At 40.3% G+C, this 24,783-nt stretch overlaps 1 protein-coding gene across 4 annotated transcripts in view; it reads right to left on the minus strand.

Moving 5' to 3' along the window:
- Nucleotides 1-24,783, minus strand: part of LOC105690082 (NAD(+) hydrolase sarm1) — a 93,656-nt gene that overhangs the window by 55,855 nt on the left and 13,018 nt on the right. The window contains exon 1 of one of the 4 annotated variants that reach the window (XR_007277413.1): nucleotides 17,199-18,546. The exons of the other annotated variants lie outside the window; for them this stretch is intronic. The gene's annotated coding sequence lies outside the window, so the exon portion shown is untranslated. Of the gene's footprint in view, nucleotides 1-17,198; nucleotides 18,547-24,783 lie in introns of those variants that run through there. 4 annotated transcript variants of the gene reach the window in all.

The raw sequence follows: 24,783 nt of genomic DNA on the forward strand, positions 1-24,783 counted from the left end.
CGACGATTGGCGACGTAACGTACAACAGTTTGTACAAACTAGCCAACATTCGTTGTTACGTAAGGACGTTCAGTTGCTCGTGAATTGCGCGGACGACCCGTTTATTTTTTTTTTTACAATCTCACATACGCTAGGCAAGTTGCAGCCCTAATGATCTTTTTTAATTGATACATCGTACGTCAACAATTAGACAGTTCTGCGAAATCATTTCCGCATTTGAGGTCGAAGCGACCGAAGAAAAAACTGTCTGAAAATTGACACTGTTGCTAATCATCAGAGGAGTCCGTTGATGTGAATTTGGATTCTCGATGCGGCGATTGAACGGGACGATGAGAATATCGGTTCTCCGTTGAGAGGGTTATCATCAGGGACTTCGATGCAGCCGTGCCGTCCATTGTGACAGGTATGTTATAATCAGGTGCTCCAGGTGGCAATCGTGGTATCTTTGGTATCCGCGGAATGTCAGCGCGTAGCGCTGCGCCCGTGAAAAAATAAAGAGTTCCTAACTGTTGCAGAGTCACGTAGGACGCGTATGCCTGTACTGTTATACAGAAGTTTTATAAGCGGCTCAAAGAAATGCATAACAAAACTTCGAGTCTTGAATACATATTTGGCGTCCCGCTGCGAAGTGCAGCAACAAGCGGCAGCTCCTCCTCCTCCTCCTTCTCTTCCTCCTCCTGCTGCAACGAGTTTCAAAGAAAGTGTCACGTGCGCGACGATCCCTGCAGGTGGTGGACACTCCGTACTGCCGATTTTTTCGTCTCACCAACTTCACGTGCGTTATGTCTCCATCGATTTTCATCGAAATTCAAGTCCACGACGCTCCTCAATGGTATAGGAAATTCGTGGCCCGTAAGTAACCGGGAGTCCACCCTATTACCGGTTTACCGATTTCAATTGAATTTTTTACCCAACGTCTCGACTTACCGAGTTTTAAAACTGACCCGCGATGCGTGAGGCACGCACCGAATGAGGATAATAATAACGAATACGTAACAGCGGAACTGCAATGCTCGAGAAATCGCGAAGAATTCTTACGCGACCGGCAGAGTCATAATTCAGTTTTAGTTGCTGCCGCAAGATTCGCTAAACGTTTCAAGTAGAACGAAATGTTTTAAGCGCAGAACAAATCATGCACGGCATACGGCCACAAATCAACCTAGGGAATGTGAATAATCAAGCACGTTATGCAAATCTTTGAAAGTTCAACGCGGCCCAGCCGTAAAAAAAATTCAATCAACTTCCGTTGTTAAATTTTCCCGGAGGTGTTACGGGGTGTTGAAAAATGTGCGAAAATTGGCGACGGCCGGTAAAGTCGTTCGAATCGGTAGAAATCGATGGGGTAGAATCGGCGGTTCGCGATGCGTGTGATATCCAATTATACTTGCAAAATAACGTCTCGTTCGTATATCGCACGTTTTGTCCCACAGAAATTTGCGCGACTATTGAAACACCTATACGTATGGATAATTTGCAATTCAAATGATGACGACGTCCGACGTAACAAAGTGCAAAAAAAGAATCAAGGACTGATGCTTGTTCAATCAACACTGCCGACTCAACGACAATTGTAACGTACTGTTTACAGGACAAAAATTTTCCGTCACCTATATAATTATTACATCGCCGTTGCAGGTTCGATTCGGAATTCATCGTCTGCAAAAGCCTTCTTCGAGTCTTCGATATTCCTTGCTATTGATATGTGCACATGTACGTCGAAACGTTGAATAGCATTCTACGGACATTGAAAAGTCGAAGCAGACTCGGATTGGAAGAAAAACAAAAAGTAACGACGGCGATAAAAACCTCGAAGGATTTGTTCGAAGCAAGCGTGTTGCGGTCGAAAATGTAGTATGGAAACGCGGCGGGTACTGCGGGCATAGGGCCGAAATCAGAATGGAAACTGCCCCCTGATTCGATGTATTTTCGAACAAGTTCCGAAGAAAGAATAAAATTTCTCCATGTATAGAACGAAGATGGGAGAAATAATACCGCGTATCGACGACAAAGAAGCTGCACCGTATGGTATCAAAGTTTCTTGCCAACAAAATGCGACAACGAAGTCGTATACGTAAGTATGGCGAGGCAGCTGTTGGCCTCACGTTCTTCTTCAGGAACACTAAAGTGACGTAAATTACCCACTGGGGATGTATAACCATTCTCTTTGTAACAATCCGCCTGGTATTCCTTTGTCGGTAGATATCATACACACGAGACAAACGAGCAACGAAGATTCAGATTTACATCGACTTAACAATAGCCGGAGACAACTCGTGCCGCACTTCCTAATCTGACTGAATAACTTGCGCAATTAGCTAGAATGCACAATCTGTAGGGACACCTTAGGCGACCGGCGTTATTCTAATTAGATAGCAGAAAAAGTGGAAGCAAATTTCAAAGCCGAGCCTGATTACCATTACACCGCCATCGCCGTCGCGTCGCAATTGTTTCGGACTTGTCGTCGACCCACGTGATTGAAAAAAGCTGAATTATCATGAACCTTATTGAACCGAAGTGAGGCAAGTGTCGATTGGGTCCAGAGCGGAGGATTGTTTGCATCAAATTTCCAGAGGGCGTCTGGTTTATTGTTGTTTGTTTTCTCTTCACCGATACGTCTTCGACGACTCCGTAAATGGGAAGTTGGCGAATGCAAGGTGGACGTTTGACAATTATCGCTGAAGAATACCAGAGGTTTAAATATTACGGTGTCGAAGTAGCGGTGTGGTAATCAAGTGAAACCAATATGTGTATCAAATGCGGAACGGCGGAATCTTATTTTCACCCTTGTGAAAAGAGGAATCGCGATGCGATGGCCGCGCAGGTTGCTGGTTCTCTTTCGGCCGTTGGAAGAATGACCGCAGTGAGCCAGAAAATGCCTTACATCAAGCGAGCTATTCTACATCTTCCGAAGATTTACCAGTAGATTCGAATCAAATGACACGTTTTTCCGAGTCTCTCCATTCATTTTGGGTCGGATTAAAATATGATCGGGCGGACTGAGGACATCCAGTAAGTTGACGTCACATCGTCCGACGTGTATTTGTCAAGATGAAAAACAGGGTGGTCGTCGTTTAAGCTGAAAATCAGCTTCTTCAAGACTTATATAGCACAGCAATCGGTCTTTGCAGCCGTCGACTGTAGTCAACTAACAAATGGACCACCGGCGACGCTGATATTCTTGCAGAACTTTTATGGACTAACTCGAATAAAGAGACCTGAAATAAAGCGAAGGAAGGAACAAGGTCGCTTATTTATTTATACGCGAAGAAGCTGGTCCTGAACGCCCGAGTATCGGAAGAAAGCTGCACCGCAGCTTATGAGAAACGGAATCATAGGAAGGCGTACGCGACGAAGAGAACTCTGGTCTAGAATAGATTCGCAACTCCTTCTGTGCCTAATCTCGATTCGAGAACTAACCTATTTCAGGTCTATCGCTATAAACCGCTAATGGGCCGATGAATCACGAGTCAGACGGGGCTGCCTTCTCTCACTTCCTACACTACACCACGAATCAAGATAATCGCGTTTGTTTGCTAAATTGCTCGGTGAAGTGGATTTTCGTCCTTTTCAAGTTCCGTGAATATAAGCATTTAGCCAGTTACGGATCTGTCGGTAATTGTGGCAACGGTGATTCAAAAAAGTTCGCGCCACTGTCGCCGATGCACTCTTCCGGAACCGCCTTAATTAACGCCACCAGATATGTATCTCACGGAAACTGAGACTGCCCGAAGTAGCTGCTCAAAGAGTTAGGACTTCCTTTCGACTGGACGCCTGAAGAGATGAGGATAATGAAAACAGTGGAACGCGACAGTTTCCAGGTTCTATGGAAATGTGCATAATCATTAGCAATGGACGAAGATGAAGATCAACCGCAGCAACGGAGTCCATGGAATAGTCCATGGAATGGATGAAAGATCTTCTTTTTTTTTCTCGTAAGTGCGTAGCAGCCGTCTACCGGACTCCAGCAAACCCAGTTCCGATATTACCACCCATTATTCAAGAGTGACGCGAGCTAACGCGTGCGTGCAGCGTGCGTGAAAATATCTGGAACTGGACACCGGATGCGAGTCGATAACACCTTATCCTTTTTCTCCTCTCTTTTCTTGTTTCGTAAGACCGAGCGGAGGAAATAATTGACGCGGTGCAGGTAGTTAATCGATGGCTTCGAGCTCAACTAGAATTAACTCGAATCGCAGAACGAAGCCTGTAGACGCGTCGGTGAATATTCGCGATTCTTTCTTTTTGGTTTACCATTTTTTTACTTTCTTTGGGGTTATTCGGTAATTTTGTGTTACGATATTCCATAGGGAGCTACGTCGTACCTACCGTAGTAGAGATCGAATGTCCACCGGCGCCACCCGGTGCGACGACTTCTCATCGAACTATTGCGGATCGGCGCAATTCCCGATTAACAACTTTATTGAAAAGAAATAACTGTTATTTATCGTCGTTAGTTTATTTCTAGATACAAGACAGCACCGCAATCGAGGTGATCAGCGGATCACGTACTAAAAAATCACCTTACACGCACCTCCGATTAATCAATCTCACGCTATCTGGGCACTTTATACTCGTCTACTTTTATCCAGTTATAAAAACAAAAAGAAAGAAAAAAAGAAGAAAAATGAGAAGGAAACTCAAGGCAACTCGATGCAAATTCAGACTAGGTAATCATCGGTTTTTTTTTCGAACCTAACCACGCGTAGCGACAAGAAAATCCTCCATCGTAAGAAAAAGAGAGGCAGAGACGCGATAAAGAAAATAACTGGGAAATACTTAGCGGCAGTTCGGACTCGTTGAATGAAATTGAATTAGGTCGCGAATGAATGAAAGTGCTAGGTGGCAGGCACAATACAATCTGCGGCTTTGATCGGGTATGGAGTGGTGGGTATATGACCGTTTCGCGGTTGCCACGAGACACGACAACTTCATACACTCGACTGCGTAGGTTCACCGTGAACCCTCGCGAGACCGCGTAGTTCAAGTGAACGCTACCGAGCGAACATTGACCGTCGTCGTTCGTTGGAAAATTTCGATGAAAGAAGGCATGTCCCCCAGGCCACACTACCAAAGTCAGCTGGATGCAGTTTTGAAAAATTAAGTTCGAGCTTGCCAACGTTGCTCTCGTGCGCGACCATTGAAACTCGAGAAATATTCATCAGACATTGGTGACGACTACTAGAGCGCTATCTCAGCGACCGACCAAAGGTTTGTTTGGAAATGTGATTCCACGCGTGGCGAATGCACAAAGAGCCATCGACTCGACCGTGCACCCGAAGGTATGGGATACGAGGCAGGTATATCGCGCGCTCTTTTTATCGAGGAGCGCATAGGAAACGTAAAAGTACCGCTGCGCAACGTGATAGCTGACAGGGCTGCGGCTGATTGTGAGCAAAGTAAAGTGTGAAGCTGCCGTTGCGGTGGTGTTCCAGGAGGGGCTCGATTCGTGATTAAATCAGCAGCTCGCCAGCTCGCTCGCGACCCGAGAAGCTTATACACCGGACACTTGCAATCTCGGACGTTCGTATACATCGCCTGCTCGAGGTCTACTTTATACCATACCTACAGCTGTGGACAGCTGCTGCGCACTTCAGAGTATACCGTTTGTGATACCGATGTAACGTACACTTGTGTATACACGTATGGCCAACGCCATAAGCGAGACTAAGAAAAGAAAAGACGCGGCTGCCGCATTACCGGGATGAGATCGGTGGCATTTATTACGAACAAACTACTGCGGAGAGATAAAGAAACTGGAAGAGAAATTGAGTTAAAATTTCCGCAGCGGGACGTTGATCAATATGCCGAGATATCAAATGTCCGAAATGTGATTTTGGAAGCGTTCGGATTTACGGTGAAACGCAACGAAGCGGCTTACACCCGGGAGAATTTTCAAGAAATGAGAAGAGCGTCCTTGAAAAAGATTACTTTTGACCTCTGTGAAGTTGGCCCCCCGATTTTACGGAAAATTTTTGGAAAAAATGCCATCGATTGTCCTCGGTTTGCCAATGATTGCCGTGTTTTCGTTTTTGAATGCCCCGTTTTTATTTCAAAAATATCGAATTTTGAAATTTCGGGGGGCCGGCGTTGTGAAGTTAGCCCCCCGAGTATAAAATATCAGAACTTTTGTCGGATGAAAACTGTTACAAATCGTTAGCCAATGTTTGCCATATGTTTGTTTTTTTCAAAATACGCATTATATTCTCAAAATCCCCACTTTCGGGTACTCACTATGGTGAATTGAATTCGCGTTTTGTGGCCTATCACGGTTGCAACATAGATTATGACGACCGAAGACTAGAAGTAACCTGCAGGGAAGTAAAACCATCATTCCCTGAAATATTTCAAGCGACTCGAGGTATTCCACCCCCTTGAAAAAATTCCGCGAGGGCGGAAACTCACCGAAGAGCGGATTAAGGTAAGTGTTCCGAAAGTTATAGGTAGCTAGTATCCATTCTGGGAGGTGGCAAACGACAAAACTTGGCAGGGTGGTTCGAAATCCATCCCTGAACATATTCTGGAAGACTCGAGGTATGCCAACCCCTGAAAAAAATTCCACGAGGGCGGAAACTCACCGAGGAGCGGATTAAGGTAAGTGTTCCGAAAGTTATAGGTAGCTAGTATCCATTCTGGGAGGTGGCAAACGACAAAACTTGGCAGGGTGGTTCGAAATCCATCCCTGAACATATTCTGGAAGACTCGAGGTATGCCAACCCCTGAAAAAAATTCCACGAGGGCGGAAACGTTATGTGCGTTAGGGTGACCCAAAATTCACTTCCATTCTTCTATTTTCTGTCTTACCTGAAAATTTCATTATTCATGGTCAGATGATGGAATTTGCGGAAACTCTTGTTCGACAAAAATTATTCCAAGTTCGCTCAACAATTTTGAAATATTTCTCAATGATTTGTATTTTCCAATCTCTCAAAGTTCTTACCCCCAATTTCATCTTATTGTTCGATGTCTAGTTCGTGGTTCAATTTTTCAATAAATATATTAAGGATCAATGGTCGCTGAACAATTTGAAAATTGTTTAAACCATTCTGACACTCAAAACAAAAAAGAAATTCATTGGGTTCGCTGGATTTTGTTGGTTTTTTCAATTTTCAAAATTGTTCAATGACTATTCGATGTTAATATATTCAATAAAAATTTTTACTACGAACTAGACATCGAAGAATAAAATGAAATTGGGGGTGAGAACTTTGATAACCAAAAAAAAAATTTCAACATTGTTGAGCGACCTTCAAATCATTTTTCTCAAGCTGCAGTTTCCGCGAGAATGATTGTCTGACCGTAAGCAACGAGATTTTCGGGTGAGACTAAAAATTGTAGAATAGAAGTGAATTCTCTGAAAATTTCAGAGTGGCATTTTTTTTTTATTTTTTTTTTTTTCTCAATTAAAAATTTTTATATGTATAGAAGAGATGTTCAGGGATAGATTCTGAACCACCCTGCCAAGTTTTGTCGTTTGCCACCCCCCAGAATAGATAACAGCTGCCTATAACTTTCGGAACACTTACCTCAGTTCGCTGCCCGGTGAGTTTCCGCCCTCGTAGAATTTTTTTCAGGGGTTGGCATACCTCGAGTCTTCCAGAATATGTTCAGGGATGGATTTCGAACCACCCTGCCAAGTTTTGTCGTTTGCCACCTCCCAGAATGGATACTAGCTACCTATAACTTTCGGAACACTTACCTTAATCCGCTCCTCGGTGAGTTTCCGCCCTCGTGGAATTTTTTTCAGGGGTTGGCATACCTCGAGTCTTCCAGAATATGTTCAGGGATGGATTTCGAACCACCCTGCCAAGTTTTGTCGTTTGCCACCTCCCGGAATGGATACTAGCTACCTATAACTTTCGGAACACTTACCTTAATCCGCTCCTCGGTGAGTTTCCGCCCTCGTGGAATTTTTTTCAGGGGTTGGCATACCTCGAGTCTTCCAGAATATGTTCAGGGATGGATTTCGAACCACCCTGCCAAGTTTTGTCGTTTGCCACCTCCCAGAATGGATACTAGCTACCTATAACTTTCGGAACACTTACCTTAATCCGCTCCTCGGTGAGTTTCCGCCCTCGTGGAATTTTTTTCAGGGGTTGGCATACCTCGAGTCTTCCAGAATATGTTCAGGGATGGATTTCGAACCACCCTGCCAAGTTTTGTCGTTTGCCACCTCCCAGAATGGATACTAGCTACCTATAACTTTCGGAACACTTACCTTAATCCGCTCTTCGGTGAGTTTCCGCCCTCGCGGAATTTTTTCAAGGGGGTGGAATACCTCGAGTCGCTTGAAATATTTCAGGGAATGATGGTTTTACTTCCCTGCAGGTTACTTCTAGTCTTCGGTCGTCATAATCTATGTTGCAACCGTGATAGGCCACAAAACGCGAATTCAATTCACCATAGTGAGTACCCGAAAGTGGGGATTTTGAGAATATAATGCGTATTTTGAAAAAAACAAACATATGGCAAACATTGGCTAACGATTTGTAACAGTTTTCATCCGACAAAAGTTCTGATATTTTATACTCGGGGGGCTAACTTCACAACGCCGGCCCCCCGAAATTTCAAAATTCGATATTTTTGAAATAAAAACGGGGCATTCAAAAACGAAAACACGGCAATCATTAGCAAACCGAGGACAATCGATGGCATTTTTTCCAAAAATTTTCCGTAAAATCGGGGGGCCAACTTCACAGAGGTTTACTTTTGCCCTGTCTTCTTAATACAAGTTGCGAGCGTTGCAGCAGGACTTGAAAATTCCACATCAGTCACATCGATGTAATTTTCAGTTTATCGCAGAGGTGCCGTTCGCTCGTAATTATTATTCAATTTTCAGAGAAATTACATTCCGTCGACACAGGCGGATATTATTTCCCGCAATGATCGTTCGAACACACCAGCAAATTGAGGTTTGCGGAAATTACTTGATACTCATCGCGTTTCGCGTGCGGTACAAATGCGAATGGAATGTCTAAATGTTTCCGGCTCGACACGGGGAGCTGCAAAAATTATGGATGTTAATTTTTCCGTAACATTGATAAAAAAAATAATCGGATTTTACAATTACAGATAATTCAACATGACGGTATAAACGAACTTTGACCGTTCGCAAAGCGATACAGCAATTCCAGTTACCCTACCTAGGAATTTCTTAGCGAATTCAATCTGTTGCACTGTAACGCTGCAAAGTGGCGGTACACGAACGGTACGTAATACCGGGAATTGAAGGTTTTCATAATTGAACGTACAGGAAGGGGGAAAGAGAAAAATGACAACGGTGATCACGGCCAGTAATATGGCAAGTAAATTATCGAGTCAAAGAAAAAAGCCAAACTACAACGAATATCGATTTCACTCACAATCAGTTGAGGAAAATCTGATGAGCGATCGAACCTGAACAGGATAGAAAGTTACACCGTGCCTGCCAAGATTTGCACCCGCAGGTGAACTAGAAAGGGATAACGCTGCAGCGGCCACAGTGTGACAGAATACACACCAATAAAATTAGAGAGGGATTTTGAAACGAATCGAGCTAACGCCGCTCGCTCGATCGGTTGCAAGATATTTCGAGAGTCCGGATGTGGTGGACAAGAGTAGGTAACCTCCGTAAAGTTAGCCCCCCACTTTTCGAAAATTGAAATTTTGACGATTGTTCCAAATTGTTCTAGATTTGTTCTACATTGTTCCAGAAAATCAATGTTCTAGTGTGAACTGGAAACCCAGAAAATCGAAAAAACGGTTTTTTGACCTAGCCCCCCACTTTTCGAAAATTTAAATTTTCTCAATTGTTCTAGGTTGTTCTAGTTGTTCCAAACATTGTTCCAGAAGCGTAACGTCGTGAGTCCGAAAATGCAGCCAGGAAACTCAAAAACAGTTTTTTGACCTAGCCCCCCACATTTCAAAAATTTGCATTTTCCCAATTGTTCTAGATTGTTCTAGTTGTTCCAAACATTGTTCCAGAAGCGCAACGTCGTAAGTCCAAAAACAAGGCCAGAAAACTCAAAAAGTTTTTTTAATAGCCCCCCAAATTTCAAAAATTTGCATTTTCCCAATAGTTCTAGATTGTTCTAGTTGTTCCAAACATTGTTCCAGAAGCGCAACGTCGTAAGTCCAAAAACAAGGCCAGAAAACTCAAAAATAGTTTTTTTACTAGCTCCCCACATTTCGAAAATTTCAATTTTTTCAATTGTTCTAGTTTGTTCTAGTTGTTCCGAATATTGTTCCAGAACCGCAACGTCGTAAGTCCAAAATCGAGCCGCATAATTCCAAAAAACTTTTTGAATCGCTGCTTTTGTTAGAAAATCGAAAACGTTTGTCCTAGTTCCCCGGCTGCATTTTTGGACTCACGACGTTGCGCTTCTGGAACAATGTTTGGAACGACTAGAACAATCTAGAACAATTGGGAAAATGCAAATTTTTGAAATGTGGGGGGCTATTAAAAAAACTGTTTTTGAGTTTCCTGGCTGCATTTTCGGACTCACGACGTTGCGCTTCTGGAACAATGTTTGGAACAATTAGAACAACCTAGAACAATTGAGAAAAATTAAATTTTCGAAAAGTGGGGGGCTAACTTCACGGAGGTGAGTAGGTACGTACCTACTCGACGTCGTTTGGTTTCAGGAAATTGGAAAATTTCAAAATCACGGAGGTTTTTTTATTTTCTCCACGTTCGAGAAGCAAACTTTGGGTTTCACGGGAGTATGTCACTGTACGTTCCCTCTTATTTCTGGTCGGTGAAATTTTTGTTTTTTACATCAATTATTCTTATCCCATCTGACCTATTTGCGAATAATTTTCCTCGATGTCTACACGCGATTTGCGATAACCTTATACGAAACGTATCCACGTTCTCGATTGCCCCATCAAAGGAAATACCGCCCGTAGTGTACAATACTGTAATAAAATACGTACTGTCTACATAAACTGGAATAATTATCGTTAAAACGCATACAGACTTATCGTATAGAAATTGTAAACAAATATTGAAACGAAGCCGTAATAAGTGGTTGGTTATATAAACATCGCTTCAATTGGTATGTGATTATAATTAACAACATTATATACAGATAAACGAATATACCGTCGATAAAACTTGGCTCGAACATTCGAATCCACGAAAATTTTCACTACACAAAACTTGCGTGGATACGAATACATAGATTTCGTGAGATGGACACGGTACGTTACATCTGCCTAGCTGCATAAAGAAAACAATCGAAATACATAGCTGAAGTCCAGCGATGCCTGAAGGCGTCCGGATATAGATGACATGCATATAATAAGTAGCCGCACATTAAAGTGACCTATGGCTACATACCTTGATTCAAGTAAGAAGTCGCGGTATCGCTAGTCGATCATTGTGTGCGACAAAAGTCTTTGCTTCGTTGAAGACTCGTAACGTACCTATATGCGTAGGTAGCCTCAACAAGTCCGATTCTGTCGCTTCCATCCGTCGCAGTCTTCAGTTATATTAACAATAAGCGTCAGAATCAAACCAACCGAGTCTACGTATCAAGAGACTCGGTAGAGTCTCGCGCCAAGTACATTAGAAAGATAAAGAACGGGCGGACTACCGAGTATCTACATATACCGCTACGGGAGTTCGAAAGCGGAGTTGGGTTCGCGTTTCATCGAATATCTCCCATATTTATAAAATTACAGCAAATGTAAAATCACTTCCGTCTTATAAATCGGGGACGAGCTTTAAATTAAGCTTAATTTCAATAAAATTGGTCGTCGGACAGCTGACAATGAGATATGATGATCAACATGGTGGAGGCAACATAAAAGCGTCAGGCTCGTCATAACTGATAGTGAAATGTGGCTTCTGCCACGCACGCCCTCGTAACGGCCTTCTTAGTTTCTCAAATGAATATTCCAAAAACGCACGTCAGGTGCGAAAAACATCGCCCAGTATATTAATTTTTCCAAATTAATCGCCACTATAAGTAGTCGTTTCGCAAGAATATCCGTAAAATCAAATTCTTTGGAGAGTAAAGGATCAAAATCAATCATTTGTAGTATACCAAGTACACGAAATGCGTGACCCCTAGCTGTATTGGAAAAATAAATAATTCAAATTAATTCCGAAGATTTGCAGTAAGAAAATCTTTTTAGCCGAAATTCAAACAAAATTCGGAGATAGTGGTAATATTTACTCCTATGCATTCCTATGAGAAAAACAAATTGCCTTCAAAAAGTCGTGGAATTCCAAAAAAGCACCTCGGGTGCAAAAAACTTCGCTAAGTACATTAATTTATCCAAATAAATCGCTATCGAAAAGTCGTTCCTCAAGAAAAACCACGAAATGAAAATCTTCGGAGAAAAAAGAATCGAAATCAATTATTGTGCCAAGTACGTACACAAACCTCATTCGTAAGTGGTGTAGTTAGACACTACGCGATGTGATTTAAGTTGGCGCGAAATGTCCCTAGTGGAATTCTCGTTTATCGTTAAATCATCGTTAAATGGCTGTTTCAGTTTGGTAAGGTTAACACCTCACATGGATCATGGCAGATCGTGGGCGGTCGATGCGGGTCGAGCGGCACCAGATCCCCACCTCCGCCGTGGCGCTGCTGTGAATTCCACTAGGGATATTTTGCGCCAACCTAAATCACATCGCGTAGTGTCTACACCACTTATGAATTAGGTTTGTGTACCTAGTTATGATCGAACAAATAACCACCAAAATATCTCAAATTACGTTTGGAAAACACGCTTATCACTCGTTCAACATTTTTTTTTGATTCGTCGCGGGAGCTTTTCGACAACCGTTGGGACCGTTGAAAAATGAATTTTAAAAAAGTGAGTGTGCCGTATGCCACATTTGATTTCTCTCTTCTCGGTTACCAACACATTTCATCGATCACAGCGCCGCTTCAAAGGATAATAATTAATCTCCACCTACGTTACATTCAATTCAATACGCATACGGCATAGCTGCTTGAAAAAAGAAAGCATACTATAAAGTAGTTCGACGTCTACCACACCTCGCGATGAAACATCGACACACTTTTTTCATCATCGCGCTACGGTGTCTATTTTTCGTTTTTTTTCCCCATGATGTTGAAAAAACATGATCAAATGTAAGTAATTCTTTCGCCATTCCCTTATGCTGGTATTTCATAAGATCAATAACAATGAATGAACATCCCGTCGAAAATTGGATAAAACAATAGCAGCGGTAGAGTCAGTAGGCCCTGAAACACGTCTTCTTTAAACAGAAAAAAAAAAGAAAAACTAATAAATAAGTCTTCCAAATAAAAAGTGGCGTAACTGGTGCGAGTTTTTTTTACTCTCAAATTTCATTTCGTAAATTCGATGAATTATACATCGGTGTCACGCAAATACATATATACGTTTATTACTCGATAAGAAGAAGAAAAAATGCATAGCCAATGGCGCGCCTGCCAATTATCTATACACAATTTATCGAACCGATTTTCAAATCCACATCAGGTCCCAATATCGGACGTCAAAAATATCGAAAAAATAAGATGAAAAACGAAGTATGAAGGAAAAACGAATACGGGATTTATCGAAGTAACAAGTCTGTGAGGGCATTTGTCACAGTTTCGAAACGACCATAAATTTTCTAACTGTAGCGTTATATTTATAACTACCAATTACTTCGTTATAACCTGTGTTAGATTATCTCGTGTGCTATCAGCTGTTCACAGGTATGGTGATTACGTAGATGTGTAGGTAGATACCTGTGTACGTACGCAATAATGTAACACGCGGTTTTATCTAAGTAATTCAAAGATGTTCGTTGAAACATATGCGATGTAAAATATAATTACTCGGGTAACGATTTACACAGTATAATAGGAAAATTACGAACCCGTACATAACTGGCTGATAGAAAATCAATGAAATGTTACGTGATAATGACGTTTTAATAGGCTAATGATATCGAGTACATCGTGTAATTATGATATATTGCGCCAGTCGCGTATATTGCAAATCTTCAAATTCGATCAACTTTTTATCGGACTACGATCAAAACGGAGCTATGCGGATGGAATATTGAGAACGGATTAATTTATAAATCACCGAGACGCGCGTAGGTAATTAATACGAGACTTTGGGACATTTTGAGAAATTAAAATACCATCAATTATACGTAAAATTTTTGGAAACATCCATAACAGCGCTGAAATCACTATCCGCGTACATTACGTTGAAATAGTTCTGATGAATTTAAATTAGTTACAATTGAGATTCATTTTTCACACAATTATATGCATGTGGCGTACCTCGGTTATAAAAAAGGATTATTTTCAGAAATTGTGGAAATAAAATTCTAAAAATAGAGCATTCCGGCAATAATGATAAATAATGACCACACTTTTTTATTCACGGTCAGTAGCGTTCTTTTACGATTTATATAACTTAACCTCTTTCCCCGACGCCTCTTGCAAAATTCCCAGAAATTCGCTCGTGATTTTCACATTTTATACCAAAAGTTGCTGACGATTCTCTCCATTTACATAGCGCAGCAATTCTACGTACTCACATTCAAGTTTTACGGATTTCTGTATGTACTCTTTACCGCCCCATGCAGGCGGCTGGCTCGCGGTATGAAAATATAATCAAAAGAGTCGTTTCAAACGACCCAATATCTCTTTTCTGTCGAGGCAAAAGCGTGAAACGCTCGAGACTTTTCAAGTTATTTACGCAATGATCCAAGAAAAAGTGGTTATAACTATATAAACTAGTTTTTCATCAGATTAAGTTGAGTATTATCTGAAACTTTATATTTTCGTACACCCCGCGCATGCGCTAATTGGCTGCAACAGGTTGTACGCATTTTATACGTGTATATCACGTGGCCACATAACGCGTGTGGGCTCTCTATTAGTTGCATTTTATCTGTACAACACGAACAAAAGTTTTTCATTTTTCATCTATTTATATTTCCATTCCTTTTTTCGTGTTTGTCAACGGTCAGAAAAGCGAACATCCCATCGATAATTTATTCTAAAGACAACCAAATATCGAAATGTGCACAAAAAACAAACTCATTCGTTCGAACGACGCATGCAAAACCGCGTTCCTTTTTACACGTTTTTAATTTATTCGATCATTGATATTTTTTCAATGAACGTAGAAAAAACAACGCGAATCGTTCGCTGCTATTGTATTTGGCTATGCGTGAAAAAGAAGAAACAAAATTTTTATGGCAGCTCTTTTGAAAAGATGTTAGAGTTGAAACATGTTATAACCGTACTTTTATTATACCCGGTAAATCTGTCGCGAATATTTTTCGTCTAATATTTCTCCCCTGCACATGCAGGTCTTTTAATGGTGTACGTACGTACGTGCAGAATGTCGGGAGCGAGTGAATGGAAGTCAATATGCGCGCAGAATTTCCGGGAGAAAATTGTGCGAGGCAAATCTACGGTAGACGCTAAAAGACGTTAGAACGAATATTTTAAACGTGAATTATAAATCGGGACTGCAATCATATGTATATGTAAGCGAAGTGTCTTCTGTTAAAAGTTAGGTATATTTCTGAAAGATTTAAATCAATCTATACACTTCAAACCAGCTGATCCAACCAACTAAAAGATGCATAAAATCGAGTTTATCGGAGCGTGGAGAGCAGTGAACAGAGCAGAACTTGAAGTTTGCACTACTTGAGGGTACGGGATAACCTGATAGGTAGGTGAGAAACGAAAAGAAAGCAAAAAAAAAATAAATAAATATAATCGCAGGTTTATCCACTTCCACGTCTCGCGAGTCGCGTTTCTATATTAATTGCATCAACACATAGGTATCTAATTTACGATCGAAGAAATCCTATGGACTCGATACCAATTTTTTTGTTCTCTTTTTTTCTTCTTTTTTCTCTTTTACTCCTGAATTAAATTACCCCCACATCGTCGCCGCATAGGAAAGATTATTTACTCAACAAGTTAAATTTGCACTTCGTTAGGAGAATCCGAAGGTTGAAACTCAAATTTTTTCTATTTCTTTATTTAATTTAAAGAAGAAAGAAAAAAATCCACAATTTCAAAAACATAGATTAGTATAACTTCAATAATCGAATCGATTTAAATTCGATTATTTGCAGATTCTTGTTACTTTCGGCTCATCATAGATGGATTAATATGAATTGATGCAGATTCACGACATAAATATTTGGTCGTTCCTCCAGATCCACCACCATCTACGTCAGGTGAATGAATCAGCCTAATCGAGATAAAATTTTCGTTTGGCGAACTTTTTTTCCCATAGTCGATTAATAAACGTTTTTCGGTCATTAGAAGCAAAAAAAAAATAAAAAAATAAAAAAAAAAATAAAAAAAAAATAAAAAAAAAATGAATAAACATTTTGCGCTTGTTGTACACCACTCGCGTACACCTACATCTACCTATAGGTATATATATACATAGACATCCGAGTATACATCATAGCAGATACTATAAGGGGCACGTAGTACATAGGAGATCGTACTCGATGGTTTAAAAATAACTCCGTTGAGGCACAACGACCCGGTCGTCGTTTTAAGAATGTCCAAACCTTTTAAACACCGTTTGAAATCTCCCTTCACCACCTGACCTAACTCGCCGGCTACTTTCATCGGGCATCACCGATGCATCGCCAATCTTCGCTCTTAGCAATCGACGCTCCTATCAAGTTGTAGGTAGAAAAAAAAACCAAACATATTAAAGATCAGGAGAATCGTATCGTAAACATTGAACTCGGATGATGATAAAATATGCGTGTACAGATATGTACGTGCATCACGGGTCTATAATATCAAGAAAGTACATATAATGTAATACGTAGAGGTACGTAAATATTTTTCACGCGTGTTTCGCGTGTTTTACGTACACGTATTATAATATTCATTATTTGAACTATATTTTATTATCTGCTGCAACGACGAGAACGATATTACTCGTTAACTCGTCCGGGATCGAATGTGATTAACCAATGGAATTACGAGACGCCGAAATTTTTTGATTACGCGAATCGATCCATCAAGTCTGTTTTCCGACAACGAAATTCATAGGAAAAACGACTCTTGCATCGCGGGCCTGCGGTAGCCGACGTATGGAACAAGAAATACCGATCGAATTTTCTCGACACAAATAGAACGGAGTGGCTCGTATCGAAACGGATATGTATAACATAAGAAAAACACAAGACAAACACACATTATCGTTTATACAAATGTCTTTCTCACCAATTTGTTCCTGTAATCAGCTGCTGCTGCAGATGCGCCTACGTGGGGATCCGTGACGCTTCTACGAAACGGTTTTAGACCTCTGGGTGGTACTGACGTCGTCTGCATTTTGACCTCCTTTTTTTATTCTTTATCAACTTATTCCTTCTATTTATATATTTATTTATTTATTTATCTCGTTTCAATTTATTGCTTTTAATTAAATTCACTATCGCGACGATACGATAACCGAGTCAAAAACGAAAAGGACAAATGTAAAAACAAAGAAACTACGGAGAAAATTTACGGTTTCCAATTTTTAAATAAAATAAAACAGAGAACGTTAGCCAACGCTCATGTTAACAATATTCATAACGGCGACTACGGTAACACGTGTGATAAAAAAAATGGATTATAAACTTTATTGGCACGTCGGGTGTAATCGGTAAAAAAAAAAACTATAAACATTCGCGACCTGCGTGGAATTTCAATATCATTTAAAATTTACCACACAACCGTTGTCGCATCAATACCCTCGCGCACATAACCAATAAATGCGCAGTAAATATTGTAACTTTTGTATTGTATTGTAGGTATTGAATAAACGAAAATAAAAAACGTCAAATAAATGTATATTTGAGTAACAAGAACAAAAATAGACAACAAACAACAGGAATAAAAATCGTATATCACTCGCGGAATATATTATGACACACCGGGGGCATATGGACACATTTACAGCTGGATGCGAAACACACTCTCTCCCTCCTTCTCTCTTTCCTTACTTACTTCCTTTTTTCTTCTCTTTTTATCTCGATAAAGTCCGTCGCGGTTGGCGTATGGCGAGGTATTAGCAGAGGTAGAACGGGTGATTCTCCGATCGGACCGAGAAATAGGTATTCGGATGTGCGTCGTGACGGTCGTGATAAAATCGAACCGGCGTGTTAAATATCGTTAAACTAAAATCGTGACAAACGCAACCGTTCGTACGATATGCCGGAGGATTCATATCACGGGGATTGTCGCGCGCCGGGCGGGCTCCGAATTGATCACGTCGCGGGATTAACGAGCGCGCCCCGTTACGGAGGGAGCAACTTATCCCGAATACCTAACTTCACTGTTAACCCCCGTTGTCAAATGTCAAACAAACCAAAAACCGAACGCGGGACTGCAGGAATCCGGCATGGCGTCGCGGCGTGCACTGCCAGACAGCCTCGTGGGCTGGCGGTGGGGGAAACCGTAACTTACCGCGCGTTCGCGACGGCAAAGAAGGGGGCAAAATAATTCGAGATTAGAACGTTTTCAAACGTTACGTTCACTCGTTCTTTTCGTTTTTTTTTTTTACAACTTCTTCATTCGTGTTCTTTATTTTGTGATCCTATATTATTATAGTTATATACTACATTTAAATTAGATCGTTATCGTATGTATAATTGATTATCTACAATATACGAATATTGTTCATATTTACGTGAAACGCAAACTATTTTTGTATATATTTATATTTGTAATGCGATATTACGCGCTCTTGGTCTCACGCGATCGATATCATTTATCTAATCTGATGGGATACGGTTGGTTTGTTTGTTTTTCTTTGAAAAAAATATTTTAGGAAATTTCGAAACGCTGTGGAATTACATGGGTGATATTAAAATCATTTCGCAGATAGTGAACAGATGGCTCGATATAACGCGACGATATGAATTTTTATAAATGCAATAAAAACACCTATTTTCATTATTTTATTCCATTTCTATAAATTTTTTTCGATCACGTCGCAATTGAACATCATGATTTTTCACATTATGCAATTCTTAGCGCGGTTATTTTACGTTTTTTCTATCAACTTGTTTTTTTTTCATCGTCCCATTTTAAATACAGATATACTTTACAACACTACGAAGTTAGCCACCGATTATTTATCCGTTATTTATGCGTCCGGCAAAATTCGCAGGGAAACTGAAAACGATCTTTTTAAATCTCAGGCTTCATGTAAAATCGACTCTCCCTGATTCGCGCGACATTGGAAATTCATAATAATCGTCATGATCGCGATGATAATCATAACAATATACGAAACATAAAATCATTAATCTTCGCACGCCGCGCGATAAAATCTCAGAAAATAAAGGAAAAAGAAAACATCCATGCAGATATAAGCGAAAACCTCGCGGAATAAAATCGTACACTAAAAATACATTCGAAAAAAAATAATAACAAAAAATATTGTACAATGAAAAAACAGAATCACAAATTTTTGGCATCCGCTGAGGAAATAATTATTGAAAAGAAAATTACAAAACCAACAAAAAAAAAGCTACACGCTTATAACTACATGCACATACGCAGCGTTCCGGTATCACGTGTGAAATCAGCATATCGTGCGGCGAGAAGGAGTGTACAGGAAATGGCGACGACTGAGCGTAAAGAATATTTTCGTTCAAAGTGTGCGGTGCATGACCGCGACACACCCCGAATTCGCCTCCTTCTTACGTCGCACATATGCCGCACTTTGTCCGTGGCGGAATGATAAAAAAAAATTACAAACAAAAATGGGGCCAACCGCGTTGCAGGTTTATGTCCGGAAAGGTTTGAAGCCATTTTGAAGAGGATACACTGCCAGAAACATTGATCGACGGATGCAGTGGATTTAATGGAGATTTGGAAATTTCGCGGGTAATAGGGATGAGAAAAAAAAACAAAAACTTCTTGAACGTTAACGGAGGCGCTGATTATTGCAAATGAAATACCGCACCGCACGTGTGTATTTGTAGATACGATGCGGCACTCGATTTATTTGAAACACGTTTGTATCATATTTGACATCGTGACGATACATATGCAGGTTGCGTAATTGCAGCGAATTGTATCGCTCGTGTCTCCATTATATGTAAATTTGTAAAATGTATTTACCCGTAACGTACACACATGCCTGGACTGGATATATGATATATCAGTGCATCGGGTAGACGAAACCGAAACTCAAATTTCTCTAGAGAAAAGAAATATAAAAAAATATTTACATGTTTTGAAACGTCACCTACTTTTCCACAGCGCTGCAACTGTGCACACATGAAGGTATATCATGTGTGTAGCAACACGATCGCGTGTTACATGATATAATTCCACACGTAGGTAAACGGACCGCGGGGATGGTTAAAATCGTTGATTTTCCAAATTCATTAACTGTAACGAACAAAAAAATAATAATAATATTCAATCCATGCAGATCCAGAAATCTCCTATGTAATAAATATATATGTATGTATACATGAATACGATCTTTGTATCCCCGACTGTTTTATTTCATTTCTTTTAATTTAAACGCGAGTAAAGGATCCATAAGTCGTATATGAATGTTGAAAAACAAAATTTGAAGAAGAAAAATGCAAAATAAAAAATAAATGTTCAAAAGCTCTTCCGTCGTGCGTCGGTATATTATTGGTCGAATTCGTACGATACGAAAATAACGTCCGTCCACAATACACCCCCCCTGTTACCTATCGGTGGGCGGCGTTATTTTGAAAATTCCATCGATGATTTATCGATGTTTGAATAATAGGATTATGCGACAACTGTCGTGGTGTGAAAAATACACAGCTCTCCGATATACACGGATGATAGATGTAACTGGTAAAATGACAATGAACGTAGACGGATCGCCGAGACGAGTCGTGCCGGCGTAGATAAAAATAAAAATAAAACAAGTAAGACGAAAGGGAGAAAAATGAACTATTCAATTTTTATCTCGACCGAATACCCGCATACCTCTCTGCGATATTTTCCCATAAAGATCAAACTTCCTACGCTCTTATACATATAAATTGCGAACAATGTGCATGCTGTAATTATGAGTGTAGTCGATACGCGTATCTCTGCAGCACGGACAGCACAATGCAAATCAAATACGCGATAAAATGTTTTATGGTAATACAAATAACTAGCTCGGTCATATATTACGTACACCGTAGGACTATGAAGAATATCCGAACGAACTGCACTTATTGTCAGTTATCCATTTCTGAGTTATTATTTTCCTTACATCTAACGCGCCATCATGCGCCATGTTTATCAACGGAGGTCGCGGAGGTGTGGATGGATTCCCGTCGATTGAGCCGGTTACCGCCACCGGGTGGCAGCTCCGGAGCTCGAAGCGCGCCCGATTCGACCAACGCAGATACGATTGTCGGATAAACGGACGGGCATTAGAAGTTAATTGAACGAGAACAAGAAAAATAAAATAAAACGTCTACAAGGTAACAAAGACGCGGTTGCGAACGTCCATCGAGAAGCTTACGTGTTTCGAGAAAAAACGCGAGAAGCACGGGAGACAATGGCCTAGATTTGACCTTGACCCAATCCCAGCAAGAAATTATGACCGCAACGTTGATTTTTCACGGAAACCATATATTATTCCTGTACAATGTACGAGCTCGCTTATCATTTTCGCACCTGTGATTTGTAAAACCTTCGATCAATCCGCCTCGAATGCGCCTAGCGTAAATGTATGATGGGCATAATAACCACGGTACCTATTTACATCTTTAAAATATCGAAGGGGGTTAATTTTTCGTGCCGTGGATGGAGATGCGTTACCACGTGTGTGAATCAAAAAAGGATAACGTAAAAATGAAGACAACAAAAACGAAAAAAAAATAGAATCGTTCACGTGACACGACGACTCAGACTCATTAATTACAGCTTCAAATATATTGCGAAACGAATCACACTTCTGCACAATGAAGTTCTTGAGAAATTCATCACGTGTGTACACCAACCTCATTCATAACTGAAGTAGTTAGACACTACGCGATATGATTTGGGTTGGCGCAACATATCCCTAGTGGATGTTACGTACGATGGATGCGGGTCGAGCGGGTCGAGCCCGACTACACGTTTTCGGCCCTATTTTCACCCCTCTAGAAAGAAAAAAGCACTCGTCGACCAGGCCTGCTGAAAATTTCGATTAGTACCAACCTATTTCTCCTTGCGTTCTGTCCAACTAGTTCAGTTACGAATGAGGTTGGTGTACGTACGTAAGGTTCGACGAGTGCATCGGCTTGCTTAATATTTTATAGATGCGTGTACTATACGTATAATTATAGGAATTTCATACGCGTCTACATAAATTTGTTGCAGTCGCTGATACAGGCCTGACGGGGATGATTTAATTTATAACACTTCTCCGCGATCAAATAATCAATTAATTAATTACCGCAATAACATACAGGCGGTGAATTCACTATATACGTATATTGTAACGGGGCGTACGATGGTCCCTACCTAGCCTATAAGAAATAGGATTAATTGATATAAAATTAATAAAATTTTATAATTTTATTAAGCTGTATGGGTGACCATCAGTGAGGAGGCATTCATTTGTTTTGAGAAAAGGGTGCCTCGTCGGAACCGTGATGGCTATGAAAGATCAAATATTAAATATATCGGTTCAATTCGCGACCGATAGAGGGCCAAAACAAAGCAGGTCACTCATTAGGGAAGATCTCCCAAGATAATTTAATAAACTGCCCAATTTTCCATCTCAAGTGTGCTCTACCCCACCAAGAGTGGTTGGTCTCTGACTTTCCACTCGACAGTTTTTAATCTACAAGTTGGTTGACCAGCATCGCGGATCGTACCTCGGTCCTTCTGCCTGTCTCGGCTTCCCATTTTACTTGTTTGTATTTTCTGGGTTTTGTCTGTTTCCGGCATCGAGGATCGTACCTCGGTCTTTCTGCCTGTCCGGCTTACACAATCCATATTTCTGAGTAGATTCACATAAATAAAGTCTTTAACTTCAAGTTAATGGTTGCGATCAAGAGGTTTGATAAAAATCCCTCAATCGGTAAAAGAGGGGTATAGCCACAAACAAGGGTGATTAACAGCATCGCGGACCGAGCTTCGGCCTCTCTGCCTGTCTGGTTTTCCCCACACCTAGATTAATAAATCCTAGGAAATTAATCCAAATATTGTATCCAAAATATTCCTGTTCCTGTAAAGAATATTCCTGTTCAAATTTAGTTATAGTGTTCAAAACTTGATTATTGTTCCTTGATAAAAATAAATATCCTTGTTCAATCCTTTCTTCCTACGTGTCCTTGGTTCCTAATTTATTCGGTCCACCCAGGATGTATTTCCAAACGCCCTGAGATCCAGAGTTTCTATTTCATTAAATTTCATTAATCGTTAAAACGATTTGACGCCCAACATATAAAATAAAAAAAAGTCTAAGCTCAACGGTAGGAGCGTAGCAATATGCATATAAATAGGTTATGTGTGATATTTTAAGCGGTCGTGAAATAATTCTTCTATCGAACTATCGAACGTCGTACAATACATATGTATATTTAATCGAATAAAATGGATTCCATTGGGACGATATAATTCTGAATCGACCGTAACCAAAACGCAGATATTATAGTAATGCGGATTTCAATAAACTCCGTGAATTATATAATCGTCGATCACTTTATACCGAAGAATTTCTCAACAATAATGCTTGTACCGTACATACCTATGTTTATCTACTCCGTGTATAGATATTTTTCCACAATTACATATGTAGTATATTTGAGTATTATCGCGGCCACGTCCGTGTATGTAACGGATAGTAAATGAAATCAAAGTGTGACCGAGTCCGATCAATAATTAAGCACAGATCGTAAATATACCGAGCCGTTCTTCACCTGCACTCTAAAACTTAATTCCACTGCGCGTTGTACGTACATACATACGTGCAATAATTGCCATTTCCAGAATATGTAAATATTTTCAAATCACACCTACACGCGCACGTACGACGAATGATAATTAACAGGTGTTGGATGTTCTTGCCCCTGATAGCATCTCGATTACAATTGTTATGCTCTTTTTTAATTCTCATTATTACCATTGCCTACATATACCTCGTATGAATTCATCCGAGTGCTTTCTGCAGCAAATTATTTGATCCCCTCTGACATGGAAGTCGTGTGGGTATTACGAAGATGTAAGAATCTCATGATAGCAGCGTTGACCGACGTTCTGAAATGTCGGTATAATTATCCCAAAAAAGTACCTCGGGCGCAAAAAACTTCGCCAAGTACATTGATTTATCCAAATCAATCGCCATCGAAAGGTCGTTCCCCGAGAATAACCGTGAAATGAAAATCTTCGGAGAAAAAAGAATCGAAATCAATTATTGTGCCAAGTACATACCCTGTATGGTCCTTTGTATCATGCATGAAAGTACTAGGGAGGACTGGAATCATCAAATAAATGAATATGAAATCTGAAAGAGAATGGAAAAAAATATGTTAATCAAATTTGAAAAACGATAAAACAAAAAATTAGAGGTAGCGGGACTTGGCGGGCTATTCAGATAGGAGGAATCCACAATACTTGTATACATAATAATATTACCCTAGCCCGCCAATTCCCGCTACCTCTAATTTTTTGTTTTATCGTTTTTCAAATTTGATTAACATATTTTTTTCCATTCTCTTTCAGATTTCATATTCATTTATTTGATGATTCCAGTCCTCCTCGTACTTTTATGCACCATGTCAAGTAACATACACAGGTATGTAGGTACTTGGCACAATGAGTGATTTGGATCCTTTCTTGG

Source organism: Athalia rosae, chromosome 3 (assembly GCF_917208135.1).
Source record: "Athalia rosae chromosome 3, iyAthRosa1.1, whole genome shotgun sequence".
NCBI classification, from domain to species: Eukaryota; Metazoa; Arthropoda; class Insecta; order Hymenoptera; family Athaliidae; genus Athalia; species Athalia rosae.